Raw genomic sequence first — 8,857 nt, forward strand, 5'->3', positions numbered from 1 at the left:
AGGTATGTATGTTTGTGTATGGCCGTACAGTACATGTGTGTGTGCCTTTCCTGTGCTGTCAAAGCAGCGATGTCCCCTTCTCTCTGAGTCCCCAGGAGAGTGGGAGTGTTCTCTAACGGGTCCCCAGGAGAGAGGGAGTGTTCTCTAACGGGTCCCCAGGAGAGAGGGAGCGTTCTCTAACGGGTCTCCAGGAGAGTGGGAGTGTTCTCTAACGGGTCCCCAGGAGAGTGGGAGTGTTCTCTAACGGGTCTCCAGGAGAGAGGGAGCGTTCTCTAACGGGTCCCCAGGAGAGAGGGAGTGTTCTCTAACGGGTCCCCAGGAGAGAGGGAGTGTTCTCTAACGGGTCTCCAGGAGAGTGGGAGCGTTCTCTAACGGGTCCCCAGGAGAGAGGGAGTGTTCTCTAACGGGTCTCCAGGAGAGAGGGAGCGTTCTCTAACGGGTCTCCAGGAGAGTGGGAGCGTTCTCTAACGGGTCCCCAGGAGAGAGGGAGTGTTCTCTAACGGGTCTCCAGGAGAGAGGGAGCGTTCTCTAACGGGTCTCCAGGAGAGTGGGAGCGTTCTCTAACGGGTCCCCAGGAGAGTGGGAGCGTTCTCTAACGGGTCTCCAGGAGAGTGGGAGTGTTTTCTAACGGGTCCCCAGGAGAGTGAAAGCGTTCTCTAACGGGTCTCCAGGAGAGTGGGAGCGTTCTCTAACACCGTGTCCTAACTACACGCGGCGCGAGCGTCAGCTACAAAATGCGTTCCATTGCTTTGTTTTCTATTGTTATGTCCTAACTGGACGCGAGTGATGCAGCGTGAAGCGGCGCAACGTTTTAACTGTCCTTTTGACGCTCGCCCTGTTCCTATTTTCCTCCTGTCGCTCGTGTTGAGAGGCGTCTGTCTTCAGTTGGGAATATAGACAAATGACGTAACAGAACAGGAAATTTAACGGTTTCAGTTAGGACAGCAAGCATGTGATGTCGCGTTTTGTTGCTTGCGTCGCAAGCAGTTAGGACATGGTGTAATGGGTCCTGATTAAAGGCTTCTTCCTACTGAGGTCAGCAGTTATAATGAAACAGGGCAGCATCCACACCACGTCGGGGAAACAAACATTAACATATGCATATGCACAAACAATGTTCGTTTAGAGATTAGTTGACTCGTTTAGGGATTGGTTGACTCGTTTAGGGATTGGTTAAAGTTACCGGCAGGAACAGAGGAACAGAACAGGGACAAGCTCTGCATTCCACACACCAGGACAGAGCTTTATTACCCTCACCCTTCCATGCAGACCCTCCCTATGCCCTCACTGCTCTCTGGAACAGTTCAGATGCGCCACAGCAGTGCTAGACAGGACAGGATTAGTTATGCTTATTCGTTTAAATCCCATATTATTGTGTAGAATTGTCTATTAGTGGGTTCAGTAAGCGAGGCCAGTATCTCTGGGGGGAGTATGGAAGGTGCCTTTAAGAGTCTGTGAGTGTTCTCTGACCTGGCGTGTCCTGAATAAGGGAAGCGCCACGTGAGTTAATCAGGGTCAGGACTACCTTGAGTGAGACTAATGCCGGGCTCAGACTACAGGATTTTTGAGCCGATTTATCCCCGATTCACCCCTCCCGACAATCGGAGGAGAAATCTGGTCTGGAACGTTGGTCGGGGCCGATGATCGGTCCAGATTATCTTGTAATGTGAGGGGTTTACAGATCCAATCTTATACCTCCCGATCGGCTCGCAGACCCATCGGGGCGGCCCCGATAATATCAAACAAGTTTGATATTTAAGATTATTACGTCCCGACTTTACAAGTGAGACGGCGAGACCAGTGGTTCGTTACTCCCTCGGGCACGATAAGATCCTGTAGTGTGTGCTGAGCCGTTATTTTCAAATCTTGCTGTGTGTGCTTGTTTGAGATGTGCAAGAAGAATATCTGTTAAGATTCTCCTAATGTGCGTGATGTAACCCGATTTCGAAATTGGTTAGGATTTTAAATATCCTGTAGTGTGAGCCCGGCATCAGGAGCTGACGGAGCTCTGGACTGGGCATGAGCATCCTTAGCTTGGGTTCCTTATTTGAATCTTAAAGAACGGATGTTAAACCCTGTGAACGAGCTGCTGAGAAGGAGGACGAAACCATGCAGCCTGGGAGGGAAGAGAGGAGAGGAGAGAGGGAGCACGCGGGGAGGGGAGAGGAAGCACGCGGGGAGAGGAGAGAGGGAGCACGCGAGGAGGGGAGAGGAGAGAGGGAGCACACGGGGAGGGGAGAGGAGAGAGGGAGCACACGGGGAGGGGAGAGGAGAGAGGGAGCACGCAGGGAGGGGAGGGGAGAGGAAGCACGCGGGGAGGGGAGAGGAGAGAGGGAGCATGCGGGGAGGGGAGGGGAGAGGAAGCACGCGGGGAGGGGAGAGAAGAGAGGGAGCACGCGAGGAGGGGAGAGGAGAGAGGGAGCACGCGGGAAGGGGAGGGGAGAGAGGGAGCAAGCGGGTCTCTACGGCTCAGGTAGCTCCTCCCCTTCTCAGGGGTGTGTTCTCTTACTGTGACAGGGAGGGGGATACTGGGAGATACTGGGGGTTCGGGTTAAGGTTACTTAGTTAGATCATACAGCCTAGTCAACATAGCCAGGCCTTGTAACAGGTTGGAAGTTGGAATTGGCCATTTTAGTCCAGTAGGAACCCTGGGGGCGGGCTTCTATTCGGAGCAGTATTTCTATTGGCTCTCTGCTTGGATCAGAATCTTATGTTAAAATGAGCCAAAACGTAAATAATTAAAAATCCGGCCCTGTCACAAAAAATCTGTCCCTCTGTCTGGGAACCCTGCGCATACCCGTGCCAAATATGGAGGCTGTAGTGTCGCCCCTCATTGTGCCTTAATTTTAACAAATTGTTGAAACCTCTATGTTACAAGCTCCGGTGACATTTAGTGTGAAATCATCTATGGCTTCTCACTTGGCAGGTAGCTCAAGAAAGATCATGACGTGCCCTTGGTGTAATGTTGTGAGTTCAAGCCCAGGGTAATGCAGAATAAAAATGTGAATGCATACTCATTGTGCTGTGTGACATTTTAAAGTTTTAAATTCTGGTCCGGGAAGTTCTGCTGACAGACTCATGTATTTGTCATCTGTCCCACAATCCCTTAGTGCAACCGCGATGCCTCATTCAATGGTAACAGCGAGCTCCACCAATCAGATAGCGTGGCTGTTGGCAACCCCACCCCAAATTGCCGACACTAGGGCTGAGTTCCGAATCGCATACTTCTACTTCTTACTACCAGTACCTACTACAGCTGCCCTTAGAAAGTACGTACTTTGCAAGCAGTAGGCATCCAATTGGGACATACTACCTTGTCATAACATTGCGCCTTGAAATTTGCCCACATCCATCGCTGTCAGTAACGCGACATTCGTCTACAGCTGTCACGACTCGCACATGTGACGCACATTTCCGCTGCGCACAGGATTGTGGGTCAGAATAGCCCGAAAAGCCTGCTGGCTTGCATACTGCAAAATACAACCGGATGTAGTAGGACATCTTGGTATTTTTGGCATACTGTATGTGGCATACTATGTATTGGGACATACTACATCCTGTTTTGGCATACTATATAGTATGGTAGTATGCGATTCGGAACGCAGCCTAGGACTACCATTTGCACATTCACTCCAGCAGTGTCTGTGATTGAACACACCTGCAGTCAATTAGCAAGACAAGCCAAAAATGTTCCAAACCTCAGCCAGTGTGTCACTTATGAAGCAAATAGAAGGAAGACTAGATAGAGTGACAGTTCAGATTTAAATTTGTTACTGTGCATTTTTGACACTAGTTTGACGGCTGCCACATGCCTCGTGTGATTTCAATTTGTTTGAGAACTTTTTGTAGAACCTAAAACATTTTATTAGAAGGCCAAGCAAATTCCTCAAATTCCTAACCACCCTAACTGATATCTCAACTGAGAGAGATTGGTGCAAAATAAAAATGTGTGTACTCCCGCCAGGACGAAATTCGGGAGATTATGTTTTCGGTGTTATGGCCCATACAGACTACACAAGTTCAACTCAATTTTGGTCCGATCTTTTGTCGCTGACAAAGTGTCCAAGTGTCAAGCCCGATTATGAACGTCGGGAACAACGAAAAGCCTTGTAGTGTCACATAATCAAAGGTCAGTGATTTGGCATCTGGGTTAGGGTTAGGGCCAAATGACACCCCGACGAAAAGTCTAGCGTGTCCGATTTTTTTGTATTTTCCTGCCTAGTCTGACATCTCCTGTGACCATGCCTACGATGTAACTTAACGTTGACCAATAGGATGACAGTGTCCTTTACATGATAACACATCCGTTACCTCAAGTTCTACTTGAAAGATAGACAGCCCATACTGTCCTCTTCGTGACACCCAGGAATGGGTCCAAAATTGTTTTTTCTTAATTAAATTTGTCTTCTTTGACTCCGAGCAGCACAGCCTGTGTCAAATTCTGACTCCCTGGCAGAATTCCACTCCACTTCTCTTTAGTACCATCTGCTGTTTTCTGGCAAAACGAGTGTTCAAAAAAAAAAAATTCTACCACTCAGCAAAGACCAGCAGGACATCACAAGAGGAGCAACTTGTCACAGGGCAAGGCTATTTTAGGTTTTAAGATGACCACACCGCTACTGCTATGACATCCACGATAATAAACTATGAGAACACCTGGAATAGGAACCTACATAATAGTTTACAAGTAATAGACCTACATTCATATAAAGTCATATTATTCATCCCTCCTCACACGTATTGTGGTTAGCCTGTATCTGTAGGTCACTGGATGGTACAGAGTCAGTAGATAAAAAGGAATGAATCCCAGACAAAAATGTAATAGGCTAGGCCTACTTCAACTGTTTTAATGAGGCAGATATACTGTAGCCTAGTTGTGGTCGCCTACACATCATGGTTTTGGCAGTCAAAAGATAACTCAAAACTGTGAAGGGGAGTCAGATTCTGCTGGGTAGTCAGAATTATTTGGCACAACACCCTGCCACCATAATTTGGAATATAAATAAAACTTGAATACAGTGCATACAATACTTCCTTGCTCATGGTCGTGAAAGACAGCACACAATGATTTGTCGCGGTCATTAGTGTCCTGGCCACAACACGGCAAGAATTCATGGAACTGTGATGGCCTGATCTGACATGGTGACCATCGTGAAAGACAAAACAAATAGTGTAGTCTGTACGGGCCATTAGTCTGTCTGTATGTTAGTCTGTCTGTTGCAGCAGGATTATGCAAAAACTTTTTCAAGAAACTCAGTAGAGGGGTGTATATCACGGGCCAGGGAAGAACTCGGTAGAGGGGTGTATATCATGGAAGAATTCATGGGATTCCCAGCATTCTGGGATTGATTGATTCAGCTAACAAACAGCTTTTATTGTCAACAGTGGATTTTACACAGCACACACACACACACACACACACACACACACACACACACACACACACACACACACACACACAGAGTTACAGTAGTGTCCATTGATGAAATTCTCCTTTGCTTTTAACCCATTGCGTCGTCCTTCCTCCAAGGGCAGCCAGGAGCAGCCAGCAGGCAGCGTGCATGGAACCGACCCTTACGGACACAGGGAGAACATGCAAACTCCGCCCAGGGCCTTCCTGCTGTGAGGCGACCATACTGGGTACTATGCCACTGTGCCGCATGTGAGCGATTCAGTCTCTTAAAGGGGTACACCTCAAATCACCCATCTCAGCTAAGGATTGCCAGCTTAACTATAAATCCATTGATAAACATTTATATACTGTACATTATTGGATTTGAAAATAATAAGTAGCCTGGGATTGGTTTACGTTACACTACCTTACTATTTTGTGGGTGTTATGACTTAAATAATTTAATAATAATGGCATGATGGTGAAGATCAACTGCTTTTAATTAGCTGGTTATGCTCGTAGCTAGCTAGATTACTGCTGTCAGTTCTGTCATATCTGCTGTAGCTAGCTAGCTAGGTAGCTGAGCAGAGAGCAGAGCTGAAGAGAACCCGGTTCGGCCAACCTCAGTTGATGCACCACCAGTATATATATATTTTATAATGTCACTGTACATGCTGATGACATGCATCGTGGGCGGAGGTCTGCACTCTCTGAGTTCCATTCTAGTTCCTAGTGGAATTCCTCTCATTTATAAGTACATACAATTCATGATGACTTGTTTCATGAGATAACTACACACCAGAGGGGGGACCAGAAGCATTAAGAGAACAGCAGAGTCATTTAGATTGACGAGAAGCAGAATGGTAGATTGAAGTGAATTGAATCTCGGGGTTAGCAAACTCAGAGTTTTCACTGAACACACTTTCTGGACCCCCACTGCTCTACTGAACACAGGATTGAACTGAACCCCCTCTCTCTCTCCTTTTCCCAATCTCTCTCCCCCTCTTTCCCTCTCCCTCTATACGTCTCTCTCTTCCCCTCTCTCTTCCCCTCTCCCCATTCCCCACTTTCTTTCTCCCCCTCTCTCTTTTTCTCTCCCCATTTCCCTCTCTTTCTCTCCTCTCTCTCTCTCCCTCTCCCCCTCTCTCAGGCAGGCGACAGGGCTGGCACACACTGTAACTCATACAGAAGAGCAGCACAGGGGGAAACACACACACACACACACACGCACACACACACACACACACACACACACACACACACACACACACACACACACACACACACACACAGACTTATTTTTATGCAAAGTGAAATTAACTGGGTAATCTGAACAGAATCCAGGTCTTTCTTGTTGCATGGCCGTTGCGTTATTAATCAGAGTCAGGCAGCTGAGTGGAGCTGAAAATGAAGGATGAGGATAAGAGAGCTGTCCTGCCTCGTCGCATTGACTTCTGGGAAGCGTTAAGATGAAGCTGGGGCCGTCACAGGGAGATGAGGAGGACTAATACAATCACAATTCAAATGATTTTTGCTCCATAAGTGATAGTCATGTATGGGATTCATGGTAATTATTATATTGATTGTTATAAGTGAACTGGATGAAAGTACAGTATCTGTTTCCTGTGACACCACCTTGTGAAGGACGTGCTACAGCATAACCCTAACCCTAACCCAAGTCACTGACTCACAGCACACTGACAAATCTGTCACTACCAAACTCACTTAACCAAAGTGACGCAACTCCCGCTCAAACTGCGCTGACACATCTTCTAACAAACCAAATAGCAACTGATATCCCACACCAAATCAAGGGGGCGTGAAGGGGTCTGTGGTTTTGAGTGGAGATCAGGGAGTTACCCAAATGTAGGTCTAATTAAGTCATCTCAAAGCGATGTAAAAGACTCAAGCCAGACCAGAGAAAAAGGCAGACATAAGCACTTTGGGTCCCATTCACATTCATTGCTAAACTATTTCATCAGGCTTAATCTAATGTTGAGGAGACACCATTTGTCTCTACAGCATGCTAATCAATAGCCAATATGCAGCAGAGCTCTTAAACCCGTTTAGGTCACAGATAGCCCTTACCTGGCGTCCCAATGAGGGCCCCTCTCTACTAGGATGATTCATCTGTGCCAAGGCTGTCTGGCTGGACTTGGTTTTACAACGTCTGCTGGAGCCGGTCGGGTCTCACAGGACCGCTGGCAGTTTGAACAGCACTCTGTATTCATGTCCATTACACAGGTCATAGTACATTTAGGTCACTCTACATCAGCCAACCTGTCAGAACACATCTACACTCACCACAGTGACCCGGTTGAGTACCTGGCCACAGCTCAGTATATGGCTTTCATAGACTCAACTCGAAGTTCAGTGTTCAGTGCCGGGTTAAGTAAAAGTGTTAGACATTAAAGAAACTTAGGATCAAATTAAGTAGAAGATTCGTGAAATTGGTGACTTAAATGTGCTTCCCGAGTTCTGAATCACATTATGATTATGATATGGATACACACACAGAGTTCCCTAATCTATGCAGTGTAAGCGCTGATGAATATGAATGAGCATGGTGAATATGTATGAGGATGATGAATATCTGATGAGGGCGACCCCGCCTCCCTCTGAGTGATGCTGTGGAACCAATTAATCATGATAGAAGTACAGAGTGTTGGACAGGTCACTCATTCAAAAAACTTTCAAAAGTGTGGACAATGTGTGAATCTGTGTGTGTGTGCGTGTGTGTGGAGAGAGAGAGAGAGAGAGAAGTATTTGAGTGTATATACTGTAAGTGAAAGAGTGTGCATGAAAGAGATGTGTGTGTGTACATTAAATGTGTTTTTCATGTTATGTAATGCAAGACACGCATAATGTCATCCCAGACTGATCGCATCACAGCCTGTTGTGATGAAGCACAAACACCAAACACCGTCTCTAACGAGGTCCATGTCATTAAACTGATTAAACCACCTCCCTGTTTTAATGGGGCCTGTCGATCACATGACAGAGGTATTGATGAGACAGGCTGGGGTTCAAAGGTCAACTCAGGTCACACAATGGCAAAAAAAACTATGATCGCCATAGAGATGAAACAACCCACACCTTTTTAAAATTTAGAAATTAAATTTAAAAATGTTAAAATAAGGTTTAAAACCTGAGCACTGTATTCCAGAACCACATTACTCCTGTGAAAAAGTGTGGAGTGGTCGAAAAATGATTTTTTCCATAGAGATGAGCTTCTCAATGCCATACTATAACTGTGGCCTCTCTCTTTCTCTCTCTCTCTCTCCCCCCCTTTCTCTCTCTCCCCCCCTTTCTCTCTCTCTCTCTCTCTCTCTAATGTAAGGGAACCAGAACTAGTTGTGAGCGGCGTCTCCTCACCCCCACCTTGCCCCGAAATGGAGTGCTTCCTGTGGGCCTCAGAGCAGCCTCTCTCTCTCTCTCTCTCTCTCTCTCTCTCTCTCCCTGCTT

This window comes from Borostomias antarcticus, assembly GCF_949987555.1.
Source record: "Borostomias antarcticus genome assembly, chromosome: 11".
NCBI lineage: Eukaryota > Metazoa > Chordata > Actinopteri > Stomiiformes > Stomiidae > Borostomias > Borostomias antarcticus.